Raw genomic sequence first — 27,723 nt, 5'->3', positions numbered from 1 at the left:
GGCTCTGACCCCTCAACAGGGTCTATCATCCTTTGTGTCCCAGTGCCTCAGCAGACTTCTGACTTATCTATCTCCCTGACCTGTCTCCCACCTCCCACCTCCATAACTCTGCAAATGCCTGCAAACAAAGGTTCAGGGGCTTATTTATCACTGTGTTCCAAACAGCCTGGCAGACACATATGCTTTCCACAACCATTGTTAAGTTATAATGCACCTCCCATCTAGAACACACCTTCAAACACATTTGAAAACCGTCATCTGAAAAGTAGGTTTTGCCTTATTTCCATCTCCTTTCCTTTTTTTTTTCATTTGTTTAGTCAACACTTGATACTTTATTTAGTATTTCTATTTTCTTTTCATATGTTTTATTACCAGAAAGCTCGAATGTTTTATACCAATATGTACCCATTTTAAAAAATCAAGATATCATTCATAGCCAACAAAATTTACACATTTAAAGTTCATGTGTGCTGTGCTAAGTCACTTTAGTCATGTCTGACTCTGTGACCTCATGGACTGTGGCCAAGCTCCTCTGTCCAAGGGATTCTCTAGGCAAGAATACTAGACTGGGTTGCCATGCCCTCCCCTCCAGGGGATCTTCCCGACCCAGGGATTGAACCCACATCTCTTTACATCTCCCGCATTGGCAGGCATATTCTTTACCACTAGCGCCACCTGGGAAGCCCCTTTAAAGTATACAGTTTAATTGTTTTTTAACTAATTCAGAGTTGGTATAACCATCACCACTGCCTAATTCCGGAAACCTATTAGCAGTCATTGTCCACTCTCCTCTCCCCTCAGGACCTAGCAGCTACTGGTCTACCTTCTGTCTCTATGAACTTTTGGACATTTCACATAAATGGAATCATAAAATACATGACCTTTTGTGATTAGCTTCTTTCACTTAGCATAATGTTTAGAAGGTTCATCCACATTGTGGCATCTATTAGTACTTCATTCCTTTTTCAGTTCAGTTCATTTCCTCAGTCGTGTCTGACTCTTTGTGACCCCATGGACTGCAGCACGCCAGGCCTCCCTGTCCATCATCAACTCCCGGAGATCACTCAGACTCATGTCCATCGAGTCAGTGATGCCATCCCACCATCTCATCCTCTGTTGTCCCCTTCTCTTCCTGCCTTCAATCTTTCCCAGCATCAGGGTATCTTCCAATGAGTCGGTTCTTCGCATCAGATGGCCAAAGTATTGGAGTTTCAGCTTTAGTATTAGTCCTTCCAATGAATATTCAGGACTGATTTCATTAGGATGGACTGGTTGGACCTCCTTGCAGTCCAAGGGACTCTCAAGAGTCTTCCCCAACACCACAGTTCAAAAGCATCAATTCTTCAGTGCTCAGCTTTCTTTATAGTCCAACTCTCACATCTGTACATGACCACTGGAAAAACCATAGCTTTGACTAGACGGACCTTTGCTGGTAAAGTCAACCTTTTCATGGTTGACTAATAGACCACTGTGTGAATATATCACATTTGTTTATCCATTCAGTTGATGGACATTTGAGCATTGCTACTTTTTAGCTATTATGAATAATGTTGCTAGAAACATTCAGGTATAAGTTTTTATGCACGTATTTTTTTACTTCTCTTGGGCATGTACTTAGGAGTGGAACTGCAGGCTATTAAGGTAACTATATTCAACCTTTTGAGGAACTGCCAAACTATTTCACAAAATGATTTTACAGTCTTAGCTATATGAGGGTCCCAGTTTCTCCTCATCCTCCCCAATACTTATTACTGTCCATCTTTTTTACTTTAGTCATACTAGTGGTTTCCATTTGCACTTCTCTAATGACCAATGATATGAGCATCTTTCCATGCTCATTTGTATATTTTGTATATTGCTCATTTGTATTTGCTCATTTGTATATTTGTATATTTCTATGCCATTGGTATATTTTCTTTAGAGAAATTTCTGTTCAAATCCTTTGTCCATTTTCAAACTGGATTTGTTGCTATGTAGTTCTAAAAGGTTTTTTTTTTAATTGTGGAATTTTAAGAGTTCCCAGATACTAGTCCTTAGCAGAAAAATGATTTGCAAACATTCTCTCCCTTTTTGTGAGATGTCTCTTCACTTTCTTCATAATTTCCTTTGAAAGTTTTAAGTTTGATGACATCCAGTTTACCTATTCTTCATTTTGCTGCTTATACTTTTGGTATTGATTGCATCAAGTAACTTCTGCCTAATCCAAGTTTGTGAAGATTTACACCTATGTTTTCTTCTAGGAGGTTTGCAGCTCTTTTATTTAGATCTTTGATTCATTTTGTATTAACTTTTGTGCATGGTGTGAGGTAAGGGTCCAATTTCATTCCTGTGTATCTGGGAATCCAGTTGTTCCATTACTACTTGCTGAAAAGATCATTTACCCCTTTTGTCTTGGTAACTATACTGAAAATCAACTGACTTAACAATCATGGGTTTCCTTCTCCTTTACTTCTAACAGGCAATTAATGTCCACCTAACACTTCCCACACTCAACTACCACCAATAAAAGGGAAGAAAAATATATTCATTTTAAAAAAAGTTCTAGAAACACCAAGAAAGTCTACAAATACAATTAAAGACGTTTGAAAATCTAAAATTAGCATCATTTCTCTGAAAGTTAAACAAACACACACACATATAGGTTATATGTGTGTGTCTATATGTATATCTATACATATAGATTGATGTAGGTTCAATCCCTAGGTCAGGAAGACCCCCTAGAGTAGGAAATGGCAACCCACTGCAGCCTGGAAAATTCCATGGACAGAGGAGTCCATTGGGTCACAAAGAGTTGGACATGACTGAGTACACACACACACATATACACACACCAGCTGTACTGCACTGTAGTATGTAAGAATGTGAGCTGAAATACTGGGTCTGAAATCCCAACTTTTCAAATACAGGGAGAAGAAGGAAGGTCTTCAGAATGGGTCTTGCTGACATATAAGGCAGTGAGATTATATTCCCAGGCTACTTTTCTTTACCGTCAATAACTTTTTAAACAATGGATATGACAACATACTTGGCGAAGTGAGCTTTGGTGAAGTTCTCTTCCAGGAATAAACGCAACTTGTAACACTGAATGAATTTCTCCAAAGGCCACAAAATTATGATGTGGTTTCATGAGCTGTACTACCCAACCAAGAAGTTAAGTGAGACTCTCATTTTTATTTCTCCAGTCCTTTGTTGTGATGGCTACTGAGGTTCTGTTGAACTCATCTTTGGGGAGCAAAACAGTCTTAGGGTGACAGACATAGAAGCTAGCTATTTTGATATTATCTTGACCTTTTTCCAAGGAATGTGTCTACCACCATTAACTTTATATGCCCAGAATACCAACTTTCACACCATAATCGCCACACTACAATTTTCGAACAGACACAGACTATCATTTTACACAGGCAACATATAGTTGACAAATGCCAGGAAAAGTGTTCTCAATTTAGAAGCCAAAAATGGAAGCTATTTCAACCCTTCTCAAAAAAAAAACACAAAATAGGAAGGTGGGTAGAGAAGGCGTTCTTTCTGAGCTCCAGCCTGTCGACCTTCAAAGAGCCCACCTGCACATTCCCCCAACAAGGCCACCCATCAGACCGAGCTGGCTTCTCCTTAGAATCACAGAATTATGTAAGACCTCAGAAATCCTGGAGGCCAATCCAAATCTATGAGGGAGCATGATAAGTGGCCAGAAACTGGGGCCATGATGTCCAAAAATCTGCTTTAAATGGATAAACTGAGGTATGCAATGGGACTGTGCTCAGCAGTGGAGAAAAAAAAAAAAAAAAAGACCAGACTTTTGATAGAACCACAACATGAATGAACCTTAAGATAGGTATGGTTCATGAAAAGAAGTTGGACAAGAGTACATGGTGTATGATGTCATTTAAACATAAAATTCTTGGAAATACACACTAATCTACAGTGATGAAGCAGAGTTCCTTCAGGTAGGAGTTAGGGTGGGGTAAAGAAGGAGGCAATAGGGATTAAAAAGGCAGGATGAGACTTTTAGGGGTGGTTAATATCTTAATTTAGTGATAGTTTCATGGGTATACACATGTGTCCAAACTTATCAAATTATACACTTTTTAAATGTGGATTTATTTTCTGGCAATTATACCTCAATAAAGCTATTTAAAACTACAGTAACACAAAAACTATATCCACTAGCTCACAATAGTGCATGCTGACATGCCAATCTGACACTGTTAAGCCCAAGATCAATTCAGGGCAGAGGATATCTGACTCATGCCAGTACCAGGAAGTAACGCCACGGCTCTGAGGGCTTGCAATTGTAAAGCAAAGTTGTATTGTAAAATACTCTTTTGTACTGTCACCACTGTCAGGGTGGGTGAGGGCTTCAGTCAATTATTTTCATTCAATAATTTTCATTTCCATTTCATTTTCAACTTGCAATTGAAAATTTTCATTACTTTTCTTGACCCCAGAAGTATGGCATCACAACCCCAACAGCCTGCAGCAACCACTCAAGAATTTTAAGAAGGTGAGGACCACAGGAAAAGAAGGTATGTTAGTAAACTGTGGAGTGCTTTTCCCCTCACAAAAAAACCTGTCAGTTTCTGACCATTTTGCCACCTGAGAATACTCATTAAAACAGGCTGGATCTTCTGAATTTTCCCCCAAAGCCAGAATTTTGTGTTTTTATATAAAGCATGCAATTTTCTTTCATGGTGAAACAACTAATTCATTTTTTTCCTTCCCTAAAATTTATTTTATTGAAGTATAGCTGATTTACAATGTTGTGTTAATTTCTACTGTACAACAAAGTAATTCAGGTATATATATATATATATACACACACACACATTTTTCATATTCTTTCCCATTATGGTTTATCATAGGATATTGAATATAGTCCCTGTGCTAACAGTAGGATCTTGTTGCTTATCCACTCTATATATAATAGTTTGCATCTACGAACCCCAAACTCAATTTTTAAAACATCATGCAGGTTAAACAAAAACTAGTGAGAACAGAAATCAGCCCATAGGTTGCTGCTTTGCAAATGTGGACAGAGAGGCTGTGAAGACAGACTTTGGGTTCAGCACCAGCTCTAAATCCTCCTTGCTCTGGGACTTCAGGTGACTTACTCGACCTAAGGGCTCATATCCCCACCTGCAAAATGGGGCTAATCATCGAGGATCCACATCTGAGTGGTGCAGTCAAGATGAAATGTTTACACCTAGAAAATTCCCCATACACATCACCAGTATTATTCTCCAAATGAGAGCATGTGTCACTTCAACAGACTTCTCCAAAAATAGATTTCTCCTTTGTACTGAAGCTATAGATGACATGAGGCTTGGAGTGATCTTAAGAACACTGGTGAAAACAAACAGGCTTCAACAGGCCAGAGGAAGAGACAAAACAAACCTCATCACACTTCAGCACGGATTCAGGTATAAAGCTGTGTGTGTTGGGGAACAAACCCTAATTCACTAAGTAAGATACCAGCAATACAGGGATATGAGCTGAATGCATCAGCATTATGTAACACCAAACCACGGTGGCTGGCGGGAGAAACTCATTACTAATGATCCTGTGCACTGATTAGATGACACCTGAATCCTACCTTTAGTTCTGGAAGCCACTCTGTAGGACACAGTGAAAGAGATACAGCCAGGAGGGTACCAGGACCCTTGGCTACTTGACAATGTTTCCCGAGGAAAGTGAGGTTCAAGGAAGTTAAGGACCTTACGTGAGATCACTCCTGAACTGATACACTCCAAATCCAGAACTGGACTCTAGACATTCTTTTGGAAAACTTCATTTGGACAAAGTTGAAACTATTTCTTTATTAAGACATAACAGAGCCTTCACTCTACTCCCATGTTTTGTGAATATCTTGAAAGGTAGACCACAACTGTGTTTCCTAAAACTTTTCCACCTTCATTTTTTTAAATCCTCTGATCCAACTGAATTTTCCTGAAACAGACCCACAGAACCAAGTAGGGAGAAAACCTCCCTGCTGCCCTCAAGAATCACACGACCTTTTTAGGAGGATTTAACACCCGTAGGAAGTGTGCAGAATAAGGGCCATGACAGGTGGTAGTCGAAAGCGTTTGCTTCCCTGAAACCAGGGGTGAGAAGAAAGGGACACCTCTTAAGCGGGAGGAGAATTTAAGCTTATCACTCCTTGCTATCTAGGGCTGTGCACAGTCATGTAGACCTAGGACAGGTGCTGAAAGGTCTTGCTATTTGCCTAATAAAAAGATTCCCAATGTTCACTAGCTAAGACATGGAGGCAACCTAAATGTACATCAAGAGAGGAATGGATAAAGAAGATGTGGTACATAAATACAATGCAATATTCCTCAGCCATTAGGAAGAATGAAGTAATGCCATTTGCAGCAACATGGATGGACATAGAGAGTGTCATGCTGAGTGAAGTAAGTCAGAGAAGGAGAAATATCATATGACATCCTTATATGCGGAATCTAAAAAGAAATGATACAAATGAACTTACAAAACAAAACAGACTCACAGACTTGGACAACGAACCTACATTTGCAGGCGGGAAGGATGAGGGAAAGGGTTACTTAGAGAGTTTGGGACAGACATGTACAGGGTGCTATATCTAAAATGGATAACTGACAAGGTCCTACTGTATAGCACAGGGAACTCTGCTCAATGTTATATGGCAGCCTGGATGGGAGGGGAGTTTGGGGGAGAATGGATGCATGTATGTATGTATGTATGTATGTATGTATGTATACATGGCTTAGTTGCTTCCTTGTTCACTTGAAACTATTACAACATGGCTAATCAGTTATACTCCAATATAAACTACAAAGTTTAAAAATAAATACAAGTGATTTTTATATAAATAAAAGTAAAAGAAGATTTAGCAGGAATCAGTCACAGAAACCCATGACCGTCGAGCTCCAAGATGGTTTATGGAGACCGTGCTTTCAATCTGAAAGTCAACTAACACCATTAGCCTCCCCATGCGTGGGTCTCTGCAGATGTTTGCAAAACCAAACACAGGGATTAACACAAGGGAGATGACCACTGTGACTCTGTGTACTTTGGAGTCTTACCACACAGCAAGGAATGGGCCGCTGAGCAAGGAGGAGCAGCCTGCAATGAGCACAGTTAAGCAGGATTCCATATCACAACACATCAGAACCCCCAGCTAAAAATCAACCATGAATTGACCTCTAGCCAAACCTGGTTATAGACCTGAATACAGCTTGGTCTCAGGTCCGCCACTTTCCTTGTGCTCCTCAGTACCTAGAACAGCTCCTTGGTCCATCCCGACAGAACTCAAATGCCCCCTTTCCTTGGTGATGCCAGCCGGAAGTCATCTCGCCAACCTAGAAATCCTGTGATACACCTGCCCACTCTCTTTCACGACGCTTCTCAGGTACGACCCTGGATTACTGCTTCACTGACCTACTGCACTGTCAGCTCCACAGGGGTCAAGTGACATCTCACCACCTACATACCCCCCACTCCCCACCCCAGAAAACCCTGCTCACTGCTCTGACCTAAGAACGCATCTGCTGAACCAACAGTAGCTTCACTTAAGAGCATTATCCTAAGCCAAAGTTGCCAGCTGGTGGACTTCAGGCCAAATCCAGCTAACGGACCATGTTCTCTCTGGCTAGCTCAGTGTTTCAAACACTCCTATTTTTAAAAGGAGGCAATTTCACATAAAAATCCTCCTCTCCAGCTTTTTATTAAAATACAAATAAAAACAAGAATTGGCAACATGGGCAACAAGTGGCTGGAGGTGAGGAAGAAGACCCCTTCAGACAGGACATACTCCTACTTCCTCATCTGCCCTCATCGTCTCTGAGCTCACTTACTCACAGATTGCTCTACAGGCACCATTCAGGCTTACTAAATATAATAAATTAAGTGCAAACCCCTGATAACACATCAGCACACTGAGAATACCAACCTCTAAAAGTTACATGCTTTTCACTGACCCAGAGAAACACTGTGAAGTCAAGTTGCTTTAATGTGAATTTCAACCATATTCCCATTTCCCCACAGAGTGACTTCTGTCTTGTCCTGTGTAATAAGCATGGAGTAGTTGCTGGGTTTAAACCCTGACAAGGTACACAAATGAAAGGTGACTGTAGAAAGACCCCATAGCTAATGAGGAGTGCTGATCATAAGAAGCTAAAACTGTAACAAGGAGAGAGATCTCCATTTTTCAAAATTAAAAGGATTCTAGCAAAGAGGCAGTCATTTAACCCACAGAACCCCAAACCGGAAAGGCGACACTTCACACCTTCATTAGGGTAACAGGCTGCTTTGGAGAACTGAAAACCCATCTGTGACCAGTGACTAAACTCCCCTGAACATAAACAAACCCCATGTTCCATCTCTGCCACCTATAAAAATGAGATCAGCAGAGTACAAACACCACTTAACATGAATAAGAGAGTATCATTTCACTTGATACTAAGTCTGAGATTTGTAATCAAAGATGATGACATATAAGGCAGTTATAAACATTATTAAAAGCAATACTTTAAAAGCAGGAATGAAAACTCACACAAAGATTTTATCTATTTGTTTATGAACCTGGTTTTTAACCACAAAGGTAGACTCTTCACAAGAAATCCTAAAGAACATTGTTCTCATCTCTCGGCTTATAAAGGAGATTTACTGTTGAGACTTACCTACAAGCAAGATATAGATACCAGTGCCAATTTAAGTGATTAAACTGGCATGCTGGCGAGGCTCTCCTAAGCAGGGAATCTGGATTTAATTTCTGGTTTCAACGTAATCACTGGGGTTGGGGGATGGCAGGGCAGGACGTGCTTAAGCAAAATCCAAGGAAAAACACACGCTGACCATTGATGAAATGAGGGTCATACCTGCCCTTCTATTTCAAAAGAACATTTTGCCCCAGCCACGTTTCTAAAATTTTCCCAAAGATCATCAATGACCTAGAGGCTAAAATCAACTGACGTTTCAGATCTCATCCTCCCCAGTCTAGGCATCATCTGACGCCTTCCCTCATCCTCCCCTGGAAGTGTTTACTCCCTTGCCATTTCCAAGCCCCCTCTCTCTGTCTCATTGCTGCTCTTTAGGCCGCTTCACTACCACCCCCTTCTTCCCTCTTAAAAACATTTCTAAGTTGAGGCCCCTGCTTCCCACATATGCTGGCCCCAAATAACTAATACATACCAGGTACTATACGAAACAATTCTTATACAGTATCTACTTCAAGAAAATCTCACAACCCTCTTTTTAGCAAGACTGTATTATTATCACCATCCTCATTTTTTCAGAAGAGGAAACTGAGGCTTAGCAACTGACTCAAGTTCTATATCATGTAACTATGAGAGCAGGGGAGGGGTCTAACAACCAGGTCTAAATCCAAAGAGCCCAAATACTTAACCTCTCTGTACATTAAGCCTCCTCACCTAGGAAATACTGTCTATAAGCTCAGTTTTTAATTTAATTTCTGCAGCAGAAACTGTTTGCTGCTTACTCAGTAATCACTCTCCCTTCTTCTCACTAACAGAATGCTTTATCATTGGGATGGCAATAGACCCAGATTCAAACACACAAAGCCATACCCAGACATTTCCCAGCCTCCCAGTGAGATGGTCTTGGGGAGGGGTGTTTGGCTGAGGGCTTTAAACAAGGCTCAATTAGCGGGTAGGTGTATCCTTTTGCCCTTTCCTATCTCCCATTTCCTGGAATGTCAATGTGATGGCTGGAGCAAGAGTAGCCATCTTATGATAAAGTGATAATCTGAGGACAGGCACACACTAGGGATGGGAGAGTAAAAAGACACAAGTGGCCTGGTTCTCATTAACCACATGACTACCACATCAGTCCTGGAACATCTTTATCTGGACTTCATTTACCTGAAATAAGGATGAAGCCCTACTGAGTTTGGGGGGAGAATGGATACATATATTGGACAAGGCAATGGCACCCCACTCCAGTACTCTTGCCTGGAAAATCCCATGGACGGAGGAGCCTGGTAGGCTACAGTCCATGGGATCGCTAAGAGTCGGACACAACTAAGTGACTTCACTTTCACTTTTCCCTTTCATGCATTGGAGAAGGAAATGGCAACCCACTGCAGTGTTCTTGCCTGGAGCATCCTGGGGATGGGGGAGCCTGGTGGGCTGCCATCTATGGGGTTGCATAGAGTCGGACACAACTGAAGTGACTTAGCAGCAGCAGCAGCAGCAGGATAAATGTATATGTATTGCTGAGTCCCTTTGCTGTTCACCTAAAACTATTACAACATTGCTAATCGGCTATACCCCAATACAAAATAAAAAGTTTAAAAAAAAAAAAAAGATGAGCCCTGATTGGGTCCCCAGGAAGACGACACTGGGACAAAAATTCATATACAAATGATTTATTAAGGGAATGCAGCCAAAATAAACCCATAATGAAGTGGGGGATGCAAGACAGGAAAGAGAGGAAAGCATCTGAGTGGACTCTTAAGCCCAGTTCTACAGAGGATGACTTCACCCAGATCCTATGACGAACCCTGGGGTATGAACAATACCTCCTGTTTTCCTGTCCTGAGGCTGGGTTGCTAGATCTTCATTCTTCTCTGTCAGTCAGTCCCTGGTGAGGATGGGGAACCGCAGAGACTCTCAGATACTCTGAGCTCTCCATGTCTTACAGCAAAGTGGCTCCTGCAGCCTTAAGGCAGTCCTCCCATGATAAACTGAGGGCTTGAGCGGTAGGAGGCAAATGCCCACAAAACCACGGAGGAGCACGTGGGGACCCCAGGGGACGCAGGCCAAGCACGGACAGCTGCCACCACAGGATCCATCTGTGACTTGTATTTCTGCTCTGTAACAGCCAGCCCTAATCCTGAGCGGTGCAGAGTCTTGGCTGAAGACATCCACACTTCCATCTCCAGCTCAAACAACTCTCCTGAACTTCAGAGCAGAATGCATGTGTCTGGTATTTTTCTCCACCTTTGCTCCCACCTCATCCGGCTCCTTCAAGGACATGGGCAGCTGACATCAGCCTCATGGCCACGGTGACATAAACCAGCGTGAGAGCCCACTCCCTGCCTCTCTCACCACCTGAAATCTGTTTCTTCTCCGCACCATCTGCCTTCATTCATGGCACCACCACCTTCTCCTGGTCAATCAGGAAAGAATACTTAAATGATTTCAACATCTCTCTCTCTCCCTCACATCTCCCAAAGCCAAGAAGGAGGTCCCAGTGCATGTATATTCCACCTTCGGACACCCCACCTTCAGAGCTTTTTCTGCCTTGGTTTTCAGTCCCATCTTCTGCACAGGGACTCTCCTGGTAGCTGCTATAGCTCCAGTCTCCACCACACCCTGCAGCATGGCCTTCTGAAACACTTGCTGACCACAGCTCTCTCTACCAGCAATTTTCAGAGACCAAGAGCAAATATCTGAATGTCTGACACCAGCACGCACAGTGATGGGGCCTCAAGCCACATTTCCAGTCTCACCTCCCACCTCATCCTGTGTATCTTTAATAACACATCTCACATGTGCTGTTGCTCTGGGCTCCCCTGGTGTAATTTTTAAATTCATTCATTTACAATCCTGTGTTAGTTTCTGCTGTATAGCAAAGTGAATCAAGTTATACATACGTCCACTATTTTTTAGATTCTATTCCCATATAGGTCACAATGAGTATTAAGTAGAGTTCCCTGTGCTATACAGCAGGTCCTTATTAGTTATCTATTTTATATACAGTAGTGTGTATATTGGAGAAGGCAATGGCAACCCACTCTAATACTTTTGCCTGGAAAATCCCATGGACAGAGGAGCCTGGTGGACTCCAGTCCATGGGGTCGCTAAGAGTCAGACAGGACTGAGCGACTTCACTTTCACTTTTCACTTTCATGCATTGGAGAAGGAAATGGCAACCCACTCCAGTGTTCTTGCCTGGAGAATCCCAGCGATGGTGGAGCCTGGTGGGCTGGCGTCTATGGTGTCGCACAGAGTCGGACACGACTGAAGCGACTTAGCAAGTGTGTATATGTCAGTCCCAAACTCCCAATTTATTCCTCCCCATACTTCTGAAATATTACACTAGCCTGTTCGTATAAACACAAAGGTGTATTTATTTTCTCATGCTTTATAACAGAACTGCGACAGAAGAGTCGCCTTCTCTCTCCTAAAGTATTCTCTTCACCTGAACGGAAGGAAGCATGGCCATCGTACTCCCTTTTATATTCCTCCAAGGAAGGAGCATCAGAACTTTAAACAGAATTTTTTGCTTTATGATGCTGAATCCAATTCAAGGCTATTAGGCAAAAAAAAATTGTCATCATTCGCCTCACTGCTGTGTTCACTTCTTTCTAATCTCAGCTCTTAGATCAAGATCAAGTATGAAACGTAAACCAGACTCTGCCACTGGCTCGGGTCACTCACCCGGACTCTCACATTCCTCCTCTGAAAATGGAGGGAGGAGCCTAAACGACATAAAGCTTGAGAGTGAAGAGGGACCTTATTTCAGCCTCCCATTTATAAATAAGAGCAACACTTACTCCAAGAAGGGAAATGATATGTCTCAGTTCACAAACATGCAAACAAAATCCACCTGCAGAGGCTACAGCTAAAGCATCAATGACATATACTGTCAGATGGTTACCAAGTGCAGAGCAAGGGTCACAAGAGTCGAGGTCTCCTGGCTTTGAGCAAGCTCTCACCCCAGCATGCACAGCATGTCCTACGCTATCAGACCATGGGTCACTTTCCAACGATGACACCAAAGAAGTCAGTGGCTCACGGCAGGCACAGCTAAGCCCGTTCCCTGAGTCTTCCGACTATGTGATTCATTTCCAGGGGGAACCAGCCCCCAGACACACCAGAGTCCAGTGCTTGGATGGCACTCACTCATTCTCTCTGATCTGAAGATGGGACTCTGGTCAAAGAAGGGATGGTCTACCCTGTTCATAGGGCTAGGAGCCCGGGCCTCTGAGTGGGCGGGATTTAACTAGCTGGAGAAAATGGGAGATATCTTCCTTCCCCAGGCCCAGCTGAGACAAGCCTGCAAATCCAGAGCTGCACGCCACAGTCTGGACACCACAAAGGAAAAGGCTGCCTGAACGTGGGGCCAAGCCACCAGGAAGCAGAGACAAACCCTGGTGAAAGCAGAAGAGTACAGCATCATTTCAGCCTCTGGGCTCCAGCTGGTTTACATCAGCCAACAAATTCCTACACAAGTGGGACTTCCAGTTGTCCTGACCCTAAAGGATTATGATTCATATAAAGGCCACAAAGGGAAAGCAAGAGTCACTAGTCACTACTTCTCTTAAATCACCAGAAACGCATCTCACTGTAGACAGAAGGCTTTATGTTTTATACGTAGTGAGCAAAATTTGATGCAAACACTTAAGGTACAATGAATTACCAATGTGTTGAGACGAAAATACAAAATGCATAAGAGAGACCAATGATGATTAAATATGTAACATAAAGACAAGAGAGTCAACCTAAGTACACAGACTGACTCCTACACCTGACCGTCATTCCCAGGTATGACAGGGAGGCACCAGCCACGTTTACATAAGAATGATACAGTCCCCTGACCTCAACTCAAATTTTGTCATTATTACACAAAGACATGATCCTCACTGTGTTCTGTTTTTAGCTGAAAACTCTTTAGAGCACCAGCTCTGAATTAACCTACTGAAGGAGGGATCAAGAGTAAGACATCAAAAGCAGGAAGACCAATCCTCAAAGCATGTAGCATAAAAGAAGTTCTAAACCTTAACTGCAATGCCTTTTCAATTTGCATCTTTAAAAAGTCTGATTATGTAACAGAGTTATGTCAGATCTATTAAACTGCTCCAAATGAGGACTTTAAAAACTCAAGTCGAAAGAACCATCATTTAAATAAATACCTCACTACCAAACCCAAGCCAGAATAAGTGCTGTAGGTTTCTGTTATTCCATCATAAGCTTTTCTTAAAAAAAAAGAAAAAAATTTAAATGCTCAGGTTGAATGAAAAGCTCTTCCAAACACTCCCCTCAAAAGCAAAACCAATTCCAGGCAAAGATCTGCTGATTTGAACATAGTCCAGTCACTTAAGGGAAATAATTAGGTTATGCTGCCATTCATTCTTTTTCTTGTTTACACTTCTTAGAAAGAATCAAAGAAACACCATCCTGAATCAAAATACATGGAGAGTCAACTGATCGATGTGGTGATGCTGGGGGAAAAAAATACATGTGGAGAGGACCAAAGTCACAAGAGAGGCACTCTTCTTGCTTCACAGTCTTAAAACAGCAAGGCCCGATTCAGTGGTGAAAAGCCAGAAAAACCATGACACCATCATCCACTTTCTCTTCCCTCATTCATTCACAAACATTGATTCGGCAACTCCTTTGGACCAGACACTGTTCTAGGGACTAGAGACACAGTGATGACCACGGCAGATTAAGGTGTCTCTCCTCACATAGCTTAAATTTTAGACAGGGAAAAGAGTGAACAAGTCAGAAAACAATGGCAAACATAGTATTAGGAATAATAACTGCTATGAAGAAGAAGAAAGCATGGAGAGAGATGAAGCAGCTAAAGGGATTAACGTCATCAGACAGGAAGGTCAGGGTAGGTCTCTCTGGGGTAGTGACATCTATGCATGAGGGACACGTGAGGGAAGGGAGTGTGAGTCCTGGAGGACAGAGGAGAGAGATACAAATTCCGGGCAGGACAAAGGCTGTGGGGCAGAAACCAGCTCACGGTGTGCACAGAAATGTAAAGCAGCCAGTACGGTTAGAGCTGAGTGAGCCGGGAAGCCGCACGTAGGCAGGAACTGGATCCCGTCAAATAAGAGTTCTCAGTCCTGGTTACACGTGCAGATATTCTGACCCAGCTCTTCTGTGATGCTTCCCGGGCACTAAGGGGTTTTTTGTTATCCTTTTTTGATTTCTCCAGGTTATCTCTTATTGTGCAGCCAGCCAAGGCTGAGAACCTGGCTTGATGGAGCATCCTGTAGGATTCTATTTTAAGTGAGCTGAGAAACCCGGTAAGCAGGGGCAATACTTGACCCCAAAGAGTTTTCTAATGACCACTCCAGCCCCATGCGCAGTGGAGAGGATGGCAGAGGGCACGTCTCGGAAGAAAGAGAGCTATTGGAAGACCGGAGCACTCGTCCATACTGTAGCATTCGAACTTCAAGGACTGGTGAGTCACCTTGGATCCCCTTCAACGCAGAGTATGACCCAGCGGGGCTGCAGAGGGGCTGAAATGGTTATTACTGAAAAGCTCCTGTCAAGGAGCTACAAGGTCGCTGGCTCTGCACATCACCTCCAACCACAAGGATCCAGACTAGTGTTTTTCAAACTGTGGGTCATAACTGAAACTTGGTCATGAAATCATATCAGTGGGTCTCAATTACCTTATTTTTCATACAAGAAAAGGGAAGGAACTATCAGGGTACACTGCAAACAGTAAATTAAAGTGCTATGGTGTGAACTTTTTGTTCCAGTCAGACATACAGACCTATATGAATATGTTTCCTAGGTTACAAGAGAAAATTTATTTCTTGCTATTAACATCTGTGGAAAAGTCTGAGAAACACCAATGCAAGTAACAGATGACGGAAGCTGTAGGCTACGTGGTAGGAAGCAGGCAGGAGTGGAATATGAGTGACAGCAGAGCAAGGTCTCAGCTGCTAAGATGTGATGTGGGAGGAATAGAGAGGAATCAGGCAGTGTGAGGATGTGGTCTGAGCAAAGAGTACCAATACACTGAGCTGGGGAACACCAGGGTTGGGGCAGACTTGGGGCAGGAAGAACCTGCTGTTTGAGACTGATTCAAAGTTTAAGATGCTTCTGAGAGCCAATCAAATAGAATAGTCACTAAGAAAGTTGGAGGTATATATTCAGCCCTTGGGAGGTACACGGGGGTTGGAGAAACATTTTGTTAGTGGTCAGCCTATTTAACCTCGCAGAACTGAGTGAGATCATTGAGAGAATGTTCATTCTTATAGGGAGAGAAGAGACGAGGGCCAAGAACAAAGGCCTAGATCAGACTAAGATGATAAGAAAGAGGGAGGAGAGATAGGGATACCCGGAAAGTATAGCCAGGCAAACAATTCCCACTGATTCTTGATTTTTTTTTTTTCTGTAAGAGGTTGGATGAGGCATCTAGCTACACTTTCCCACTCGGATCTCTTGAACAGCAGCCATCAAATGAATAATAGCTGGTGAACAGGGTATGTGCAAAGCCAGGTGAAAAAGGGACTTCATTATTGCTCTGAATGGAGATTAAAAAACCCACTATAGGGACTTCCCTGGTGGTTCAGTGGTGAAGACTCCATGGTTCCAATGCAGGGGTGCGGGTTCAATCCCTGCACTAAGATCCGACTAAGATTCGACATGCTATGCAAGCTGGCCAAAACAGAAAGAAAAACCCATTGTAATATTAAAATATACACTCAATAATAGACTTAAGAAAGATACACACATATGTGAGAAAACGCAGAGAAAAAATCTGTACCATTCGATAAGAGCTAGGGTCAGGAAGGGAATAAATAGTAGAAAAGCCTTTGCATCAATATCTTAGATGTTTATAGAGCAACTGCAGTTATCTATTCCATATAGGATGGAAAGCTCTTAAATGATTCTGCTGGCAGTCAGGGCTAGGGATCACTGGATGGGGATGTTCAACAGGAGTCAACATTAGAGATCAGACTGAACCAAATGTCTTGGAGGGCTTTGAGATACGACTGATTTCCTATCAAGGGGAAAAAAAGTCAATACAGAGCATGCCTGGCAGCTGAGGTATGCTTAGGGAGCTTCTCCCTACACAGCTTCTATTTTGGATCCCAGCAGGCTATTTAACAGAGTTAGATGAGAGGTGTTAAAAACCTCTGCAGCTAGAAACTGTCTTCAAGAAGACTCCAGGCAGCTTGATGTGCAGGCTTCAGTGACAAAGATTAGATACTAAGCTACTAATTAAGAATACCTGCCCTTTTATCAAGTTCTTTCCCAACTAAGGCAGTTTCTCTTTCAATACCCTTCCCTTCGGCTCCCTTTTTTCTCAGATTTATCCCAGGAGCAATTACCTCCAGTAGGCTGTTGGATGCCACACATTTTGGCCACAATGAGATACAACTCAATTAATCTGAAAAGGAAAAGAAGCACAGTCAAGATGCACTGGTCTCCGCACCGCTTACTCAAAACAAAGACTGCGAACCAGGAGCTTCAGCATCACCTGGGCTCTTGTTGGAAATGCAGGATTGGAGCTTCCCTGGTGGCTCAGTGGTAAATAATAAGCCTGCCAATGCAGGAGACGTGGGCTTCATCGCTAGTCTGGAAAGATCCCACACGCCGTAGAGCAACTAAGCCCATGTGCCCCGACTACTGACTCTCTGCTCCAGAGCACAGACCCCACAACTACTGAAGCCCACATGCCCTAGAGCCCACGCTCTGCAAAAAGAGAAGCCACCGCAACGAGCCAACCCTTTGGAAAAGCCCGTGATGCTGGCAAAGACGGAGGGCAGGAGGAAAAGGGGGCGACAGAGACGGTTAGATGGCATCACCGACTCAACGGACATGAGTCTGACTAAACTCCAGGAGACAGTGTAGGACAGGGAAGCCTGGAGTGCTGCAGTCCATGGGGTTGCAAAGAGTCGGACACGACTAAACGACAGAACAAAAACCGCAGTGAAATACCCATGCACCACAATTAGAGAAAGTCCATAAATATCAAGCAAGACCCAACACAGTCAAAGATTAATAAATAAAAAAACAAGAATCGGGTCAAAGAAAAGCCCAGAATTCATCTGTGTGGAGGGTGAGGGATACCTGTGTGCCTCTAACTTGTTTGGGTAGGTGAGCAATACTCTGACCGAGGTCAGGTCAGTTTTAACTGGTGTTTAACATTCAGAGGGTGCCCTTATTGTTTCCCTCCTTCTGGCTTTCTGTCCCAATAAAGGTCTAGATGGCACATATGTGCTTCTCCATTAGCCTTCTAGGATGCCCTGGGCTGTGAGTATCCCTTACTTTCCCACATGCCCCCAAAATTAACTGCAGGCTAAGGAAGAAGAGGAGCCTGCCTTTCTGCAGCAAAGATGAAAAAATGCTGCCCCAACAGGTTCTTGAAAATGAAAGTGAGCTCAGTTGGGGAGTTTTGCTGCTTCTCCCACTAAGGGGCAGCCTCCGCATTCTAGGAGGTTAAAAAAATTTTTCCTTTGCCCCCTCCCTCCAAACTCTTAATGAATTCGGCTTCCTTCTATTTAAAAAAAACAAAAAACCCTCAGTAACAAAAACCAAGGGTTCTTTTGGCAAAGAGCAAAGGATTAAGCTTACAGCAACCTTACTTCCTTTCCTCCCCGCCTCCATCCTCATCTTTTATCAGAAACACTTGTAACTATCATTCAGAGGACTAGGGGTCCGCAAACTTCCTTTTTAGGCTAAAACACAAAACAAACTTAAGCTCCAAGAACCAAGCCACACTTTCTCACCTTTCTAAAAGTTAGGTTAATTACTTTTAAAAACAATACTACTTAGAAACAAGAGAAAGATGTGTTGTCAGAAGGAAGGTGTTGGGGTAGGGGGTGCTAAGAACCATAAACCACAAACATGATAAGAGTAAGTTTCCCTTTAAATAACATGAAAAGAGGTACTTCGAGAATATTAAGCCATGAGCTCTATTAAAACCTGGGATGTGGCACTCTCGGGTGAGCAACATTATCTATTCCTTAAAAGGGATAGGAAAAAGCTCCGAAAGCGCTGGAAAAAAGCAGAACCGGAAATAAGAATTAGGGGAAAGGTCATCTAGATGACAAGATACAGGGGAAAACGAGAAGGGCATGCCCATCCCAGGCTCTGCACAAAGCTAAAAAGCCAGCATCTTTCCAGAGTTCCACTTTCAAAGCGAAGTTTACCCTGCACTATATACATTACGGACAAACATCTCACTAGTGAGGGACGTATCACCACCAGCCCTGTATACACTGAGGATTCTTAAGGACACGCCAACCTTGCATTTGCCCCAGCTCTGAACGGACACCCCAGAGCGGCAGGCAAGCTCTGCTTCCCAGCTCTGAACTAGATGCAAGTGGGAAATGGTCCTGGAAACTGGTGAAACAGCCCTTTCCAGGAACAACGAAGCCCACAGCTTTACCAAATAAGGCAAGTGAAAGCGAAAAGCCAAGGAAGTGCAGGCTAAAGCTGTATCTTTCCTCAGACTAGCCACTTGGATGACAGAAATGTGAGGATCCCATCCTACAGCACGGATTGCAAATGCAGAGAGAAAATGTGAAGAAACCACAGAGGGAAGAATCCTTTGCCAAGAAGAGGCCCATAAATGCACTGATCCCAGCCCCTGCCACTTTCAGAAGTTTCAAACTTGCTGAGCAGCTGAACGTTCTCTTGTGAAACTAGTAACTCAAACCAAACAAATCTTTGGTGTAATTCAAATCCTAACTTTTTGTTCTATGTCATATGTAAACAGCTTTATCGCAAAATTTGACGTAATTAGACATTATTGTAGATAAGGGTATCCGTGGATTTTCTCCACACCCCCCCCAGTGAAAATATTTATGAGACTACCTGTGTTTAAACATTTATTTAACTGCATTTTCTCTGCTTCCAAAGAAGTTCCAAATCCAATTTCCTGTCTTAGCACAGGAGAAATGGCTTGATTTTTATAAAATCTTTTCTTTCCCCCCTTATGCTTGGAGTCTTTTATATGCTAAAGATGAATTTTAAATAAATACTGGAGCCAGAGTTTGCTCAAAGAAGGGCTGGAGGTAAAAACAATTCTCCTTAGGGCTGTGATTTACACTTTGCCAATGTCTTCTGCAGCTTTTCAGGTGACCAGCCCGAAGTTCACGGAAGGACTCCTTTCATGTCAATGTATGGCAAAACCAATACAGAAGTAAAAAAAAAAAAAAAACAGTGGAGTAGGCAGCCGGCCTAAAGCATGCACATCACGGGGAGGAGGAGGACACATGCCATAAATTTTTCCAGAATGTCTAGTATTGCTTTCACTTTCCTTGAGTCCTTTACGTTTCTGAAGGCTCATCATCTCACATAAAAATCCAACAGATGGTAAGGAACTTTCATAGTCATGAAAAGGTTAAGAGACTCAGAGACAATGCCATGTCCAATCTAGTCCCTTGAAATCTAGAATGTGAGTCCTCTGTGGTCACTTCCTTCTAATGCAACCAGACCAATCACTTATCAACTTGGACCTTTTTTTTCCTTGAGGTTTGGAGATGATAACACAAATCACCAAGCTACCGGGTGGCAGTGTGGGGGTGGGAAACAGATTGGGACTGACATATACACACTACTATATATAAAATAAGTAACTAATAAGGATGTACTGTATAGCACAGGGAACTCTACCCAATACTCTATAATGGCCTATATGGGAAAAGTATCTAAAAAAAAAAAAAAAGTGGCTATATGTATATGTATTACTAATTTACTTTGCTATATACCTGAAACTAATACAACATTGTAACTCAACTATATTTCAATTTAAAAAAAAAATGCTATAGAGAGGCGCCCAAGTCTCCATCCATCTCTAAAGGCACCTCTAGGGCAGGTGGGACATGAAGTTGGCAAGTAGCTATTTTCCACAGCACCCAGAGAAGTGGGTCATCTTGGCTCCCCCTGGAAATACTCAGACTGTGGCAGTGGGCGGGGGGGGGGGGGGGGGCTTGAGGGGGGAGTAGAGAATTGTGCTATAGATGGGGCAGGAACAGCCTTGAGGCATTAAAATAACCAGCTGTTCCTTTGGCTCGCTCCAACTTTTCTGGATCTAAAAGCTTGCATATTTGCCAGGGGGAGAGGGAATTTGCCTTCTTGAGGAAAAATCAGAAGCGTATATCCTCTGTGTGCAAAGCTTGATTTCTGATGCTGGTTTGAGAACACTGGCAAACACACTCCTTGGGGATAGGACTCAGCCCAGAAAGAGCGCACTGGAGTCTGCAAGCCTCGCACGTGGCAGACCTTACGAAACGGCATCATCTACATCTGTTAACTCCACTGAAACTAACACAACACTGTAAATCAGCTGTAGTCCAATAAAAATTAAAAAAAGAAACAGTGTCAGCTTTAGGAAATGTGGTGAAGATCAGAAAAGGCATTAACAACCCTGCCCTTGATTATGCTAACCTGTGGTCTGTTTATTTCCATTTCTCTTTAAGTCCTTAAAAAAACTAAAAAAATCTTCAAGACTCAAACACTAAATTATTTCTTTTTGGCAATCAAAAAAAAAAAAAAGCTTGCCTGTCTAAATTATTTTCAGCTTCCCTAATAGTTTATGTGGGCAAGATGACATTTCAGGTCCACAGGGAAAACTGCAGGTCCCTCCACCACCAGGAAAAAACCTCAGAATGACCTAGCAAAACTGGTTGTAGGGCACAATTTCTGACCTATACTAGTCAGTCATAACCAGGGCAGCGAGCAACATGGTTCCCCCTACAGTCATTTTCACATCACAAATGGTTTCTGAGCATTTAGTTATTTTCAGCCCTTCATACAGTGGAGTCTGCACAAAGCAAAAATAGATGTTTGCTTCATAAAAAGTCTTGTAATGGGGTGGGTGTTGCCTGTTGTCCTAGACTCATTTAATACTGAGGAGGGACGGTTCCCAATATAGACTACCATAACCAAGCTAAATTTTCCTAAAAGCAGTTTATATAGACTATGGCAAGCAATCTAAAATTACGTAAAAATGACTGACATAATACAACACCAGTCTGGGAACAACAAAGAAGGCTTTCCTCGGAGTTTTGAGCCTTCTAACCGGACTAACCTTGGGACATGAGCACAGAGGGTCACTGTAGATGTGTTTCATCCATATAGGTGGCCCCTTGGACAAGAATCTCATGACCTCTCTGGAGCTCAAGAAGGAATGTCAGTTGACATTCCTCCTCCCACCTCACTGATGCTGCCTCAACAAAAACAGTCTGCCAGATGACTGGGCTATCAGAACAGATCTGGGTCGCTTCTACACATTTCTTGGGGGAATCACTTTGAATTTTTACCAGTACCTGAAACAGGGAGTATTTGAAGTTTCTGAAATGTTTCAGTTTGGTCTGTGGGGGAGAGGGGACTGGTTTATATTCCAGGATCAACACATTTAAATCTTAAGGGTTACAGAGTCCAGAGGTACCAAGTTTAATGAACTGCTCTGGCATCTAACATACTGCTTAGTATTTAGAGAAACAATAAATATTTGCTGGACAAGGTGGGAACCTTCATTCTTCTTGCCTGATGTTTCCCTCTGTAGGGGAGTCTTCCCAATGGTGACACTCGTAGCCTCTCTCCGTCCCCCTTGATTTCTCTTCTTGGCAGGAGGAAGTCCCACTCAGGGATGAGAGGACTGGGAGAAGCTGAACATGCTCAGTTCAGCCCCCTGTGGCTTGTCCACAGAGAGAATCTGTTCTCATTAGTTCAGTCAGCGAAACTCCATCCCTGCAAGGGGCTGGGGATAAAGACGGTTGTGGGAGATTATTAACAAGTCAGTGGGATAGAAAGGTGAAAGCCACCTCCTTCACTCACCACATCAGTGGGCTGTAGAACGCCAGAGGAGTAAGCTCTCCATTCTCTCATCTATAACCTCCCTGTGGCACTTAGTCTTGCAGCCACGAACATCAGATTAGATAACTAGGCTTGGTAGCTTTTATAATGAAAAATGTGGGGAACTTGTGGGGTTCTCTTGTTCTGACTTCCCTTTGAAAATATGACATGGGCCCTAAGGAACAACTGCATGAGTAAATTTGAAAACCACTTCTCTGAACCATCAACCAACCTATTTCTATTTAACTGACTTGAACCTTAACCCTTCCTCTTCACTAACGTTTATTACCATTAAGATTCTCCATCAGGAGGTCTTGCAACATATCATATGGCTTAAAAAAAAAAACAAAAACTTGATTCAACATTCCAAATGCAGTTATACCTAATTACCCAATCCAGACCAAATATTCTTGTAATCTGCAGAAGGTAGGAGGTACTTTAAAGACAAAGCAATGAAGGCAAATAATCCCACTTTAAGGTCTATGTCAAACCTCATTTCATGTAACACTGGAAAGAACCCACCGTACCTTCTGAGAATGCCACTTTTCAATTCTCTTATCATTAAAATAAAAATTCAAGCTCAGTGTCACTGTCTAAAGTGAACTTTCCTACAGAAAGGAACTCAGATCAGTAATAGACTTTCTATTAAAGGGAAAACACCAAAGAAGGATGTACTCAGTCAGTGACTGACCAGTATTTCCTCTCTCTAAGCACCTCCAAGCCAACATCCAACCACCCCCAATCATTCATCCTTAAAAGGAGGAAAGTTTTCCATGAAGACTGCTCTGGTCAAGTTACAGGATCTACTTGATCTAATAGATGTGAACCTATTATTCTAAACATTAAAGCTACATAATGTGTAACATTTATTTTATATACTATATAAAACAAGTATTTAGAAATATTTATTGATATTAACAAGGTATTATATTATGTGATAAAAAGAGTATTAATAGAGCTCAACAAATGCTCAGTAGCACTACTAATATTAAGTGCTTTACAATGTTATATGTACTATGTAAGGACTTCACAACATCATCTCATTTCATCCCCAGAGGGACACATCTTTTAGAAAAAACCAAGGCTGGGAGGGGTTAAGTAACCTTCTCAATATTAAACAGCTGATGCTGTTGGGCTAGAAATCAAACCCAGGCAATTTGAACCCTGGCAGGAACTTCATGGGCTTTCCTGGTGGCTCAGATGGTAAAAAGAATCTGCTTGCCATGCGGGAGACCTGGGTTCAATCCCTGGGTTGGGAAGATCCCCTGGAGGAGGGCATGGCATCCACTCCAGTATTCCTGCCTGGAGAATCCCATGGACAGAGGAGCCTGGCAGGCTATAGCCCTTGGGGTTGAAAAGAGTTGGACACGACTGAGCGGCTAACCACAGCACAGTCATTTCCTAGTCACTGCACAAATGGAGCTTATTAACATCAAAATGTACAGGTCCTAACAGCCATGGAATAATATAAAATTGGGTAGTACCAAAGGAAATACTTTCATAGGTCAAAACCAGCAGTGTCACATGAGTCAAATTTTTGTTACAGTCAGAAGGATAGAAGCCTCAATACTACAAGCTAAACAAAAGATACCTTGACCCCTTGAGTCCTATCCTCTCAATGACAATGTCAAGTTCACTGTCATCTACCTCATCTGATCTGTCTCTGCATAGATCAGTAATAAGGACTCCACGCTTACACAAGAAAAATGTAAATGGCACTCTTCCCAAAAAAGTCTACAATAAGAAAAACCTTTTGAGATGTAGCCATTTTCTAATTCTTCTGTTGTTCCTTGGAAATACTACATATTTCATTACGGTCTTTAGGAGGGGCCATAAAAGCAGAGACATTACTTTGCCAACAAAGGTCCGTGTAGTCAAGGCTATGGTTTTTCCAGTGGTCATGTATGGGTGTGAGAGTTGGACTGTGAAGAAAGCTGAGTGCCGAGGAACTCATGCTTTTGAACTGTAGTGATGGAGAAGACTCTTGAGAGTCCCTTGGACTGCAAGGAGGTCCAACCAGTCCATCCTAAAGGAGATCAGTCCTGGGTGTTCATTGGAAGGACTGATGCTAAAGCTGAAACTTCAGTACCTTGGCCACCTCATGCAAAGAGTTGACTCATAGGAAAAGACTCTGATGCTGGGAGGGATTGGGGGCAGGAGGAGAAGGGGACGACAGAGGATGAGATGGCTAGATGGCATCACTGACTCGTTGGACATGAGTTTGGGTAAACTCTGGGAGTTGGTGATGGACAGGGAGGCCTGGCGTGCTGTGACTCATGGGGTTGTAAAGAGTCAGACACGACTGAGCGACTGAACTGAACTGATATGGTCAAATCTCACATACAGATGTTGACTGGAAGATTACTGAACACAGACATCCTTAAGGAAGCGGGATTCAAACGTCAGTCACTCCACAGCTGAGCCCACCACAGTATTGTGAACAATTGGGCCACGTTAAGTACCAAGGTCCTTTCTCATTATAAAGATATCACCAAGTTCTGCAATTTTAAGTGTCAAAGGAATCTGGAATAACAACAGCATTAATGCCCCTGTAATCAGCCATGGAAATTTCTAATTTGATCATGGAGGCCAACACACAATGGAAGGAAATTAATCAAGAAGGTCGAACAGAAAATCTCCCTACGATTTTTTGTATTCTTCAATACTACTGCTCAAAAGATGAGAAAATCACTCTTAAAAAGATTCCAGAGAGAATCTGTTTTCTATAGAATCTTCTGCAATTAAGGTTTTACCCTCATATCAAACAACTTAAAAAAAGAAACACGCCTACACAAAAGCTCAATTTATTCACTTACAACCTTTAAAAAAGCCCGATAGTGTCAAGCATGATAGCAATCTGAGAGTAATAATTTTTCTCCTTCTGCTTGTTATAAACAAACTATGAGCCGGAAGTGAAAGGGCTAATATTCCAAAATGTGTACGGAATGTGTGGTTTCACTGGCTTTGGCTATTGGAAGAGGTTCAGGTAATAATGCTATTCTGCTTCAAGACTTTCTACACTAGGATGTGCTAACTTATGTACTAATATAGGATTGAGATGGGGAGCAGAAAAAGAAACCAGTGTGGCTTCTATCCAAATGCACACATACAGAGCACCCCAATATAGATATTCCCAGGGTTCTTCCAATTTACTTTATAACATTTGTCACACTTGTAATTACAGTCTGTGCTGCTATAATGTGATAGTTGGTGAATTCAAGAAATCTGGTTTTCTCCAAAATGAGGTTATAATTTTTTTCAATGAAAATGCGTTAGAAAGGACTTGCAATCATAAAATTGTTTTTCTGGATGAATTTCAACAGCAAAGGTATTTTTGTAGTTACAATGGACCTATTTATAATTACAAGCTGAAAAAAAAAATCAGTTGATCCAAACTAACAAAAATCCAACTACTTACATTGGAGGAGCTCTTCAGTGACTCAGAAGAGCCTCTAAATATCTCCAAGTTTCTAGATTCTTGCTATTCAGCGTGGTCCACCTACTGCCAGCATCAGCACCCTTAGGCAGTCTGCTGAAAATGCAGGATGTTAGCCCTCACTCTCAACACACAGAACCTGCATTTTTAACAAGACACCTAGGTGATAGCCTTGCACAGTACATTTCAAGTAGCAGAGCCATACAATACCCCACTAAATCACAGAAGCTTGCATTAAGTCAAAAATCTCAGGGCCAAGCAGCAACCTGCCATTCAAACAGTGCAGCTGTTGAGAGGGCTGTATGGCTCCTCTTGTACCCAGGTCCTCATTCAATAATTCGGTAATCAGTACAGGGCTGCATCATGCAAAGCTTATTTCCTAATAAAACAACCTTGCTATATTTAACTGTCATCATGGGAGACAGAACCACAGTAGGAGAAATTCCTGTGCTTGTTCTACAACTGACCTGCTTGTTAGACTACAAACTCTTTGAGGGCAAAGACTATCAATTTTTTCTTTTACAGCTCAATCTCAGGGCCCTGCCCAGGAGATTGAGCATGTAGTCAGTGCTCATTAAATGTCTGATTAATGAACAAGTAAGTGAAATGGTTCCTCATCAAGCTATTTCTAAATTTCAGTCAAAGTTCTGCTGACCTCTCTACCAAGTTACTTCCCTGGCTCTGGGGCTCCCAGTCTTTTCCTCCTTCCAATGATAGGTTTGAATAAGAAGCTACTCTGAGATTAGTTTCAGGTGTGATGTCTTAAGGCACACATTCCCCTAGAGTGACATTTTCATTTAAATATTAACCTCACTCTTAAGCCACCTTCCAATAAAGTCAACAATTACAGATCATAGCATCCTATGGTTGACAGGTTCCACTGCTATTATCTGTTCCAGCATCAGTCGCTCCAATGTCAGAGACTCTACACCACATTTACTTCTCAGAAACAGTCTCTGTTTCTATCTTGGGAATCAGCCTGCCTCCTCACTGACTGCTGTTTTTTTTCTTCCTTCTTCCAAGCGCTTGCCTTCCACCAATCCTCCTCTCACCCCCTACCTTCACTTCCTGCCATCACTTCTCACAGAGTCCTCTGTGAACCGCCCACACGTTCTCAATGCTGGGCTTCCTTTCCGAGACCCACAGAACCTGGGGGCAGAACCTAGGAATCTACTTTAAAATTAACAAGGTATTTCTTCTGCACCCACATGTCTGGAGCCCACTGTTCAAAGACCAATTTGGGTGCTATCTACTCTAAGGATTTCAATTGTCCAACAGTTCCAATCTCTGCCTGTCAGTTCCTACTATGAGCTCAGAGCACTTACACTTGAGAAATCAGCTTAATATCACCTTGGAAGGCTGGCTAATTATTGCCTATTATAATTCTGTCCAATCATAATGATGAAAAGGAACAATAAAAACATTCTTTCTTATCAGACTCTTTCACAGTCAATGGTACTCAAAAAGGGCTTCCCTGGTGGCTCAGTAATAAATAATCTGCCTGCCAATGCAGGAGAGGTAGGTTCGATCCCTGAATTGGGAAGATTCCCTGGAGAGGGAAATGGCAACTCACTCCAGTATTCTTTCCTGAAAAACTTTTATGGACAGAGGAATCTGACAGGCTACAGTCCATGGGGTTGCAAAGAGTTGGATATATAAATGACTAAACAACAAAAACATTACTATTCCACTACCCCTAACACACACAACACTAACACCGCTCTCCTCCAACACAGGGTCACTGCTAGTCGTTAATACCAACTATTTCACAGTAACAACACACCCCAA

At 42.5% G+C, this 27,723-nt stretch overlaps 1 protein-coding gene and 1 long non-coding RNA gene across 9 annotated transcripts in view; one reads left to right on the top strand and one right to left on the bottom strand.

The window, feature by feature from the left end:
- The window catches only part of ITPR1 (inositol 1,4,5-trisphosphate receptor type 1), a 348,439-nt gene that overhangs the window by 235,456 nt on the left and 85,260 nt on the right, over nucleotides 1-27,723 (bottom strand). The gene's annotated exons all lie outside the window — the stretch shown is intronic.
- On the top strand, nucleotides 1,516-26,711 carry LOC120867673. Its single transcript, XR_005721965.1, has 3 exons — nucleotides 1,516-1,573; nucleotides 1,987-2,001; nucleotides 26,682-26,711. It is a non-coding gene; the product is annotated as an uncharacterized LOC120867673 (long non-coding RNA).

Source organism: Oryx dammah, unplaced genomic scaffold (genome assembly GCF_014754425.2).
Source record: "Oryx dammah isolate SB20612 unplaced genomic scaffold, SCBI_Odam_1.1 HiC_scaffold_9, whole genome shotgun sequence".
Taxonomy (NCBI): domain Eukaryota; kingdom Metazoa; phylum Chordata; class Mammalia; order Artiodactyla; family Bovidae; genus Oryx; species Oryx dammah.
Note: the sequence above shows the minus strand (reverse complement) of the source record. Positions and strands in the feature narration are given on the sequence as shown.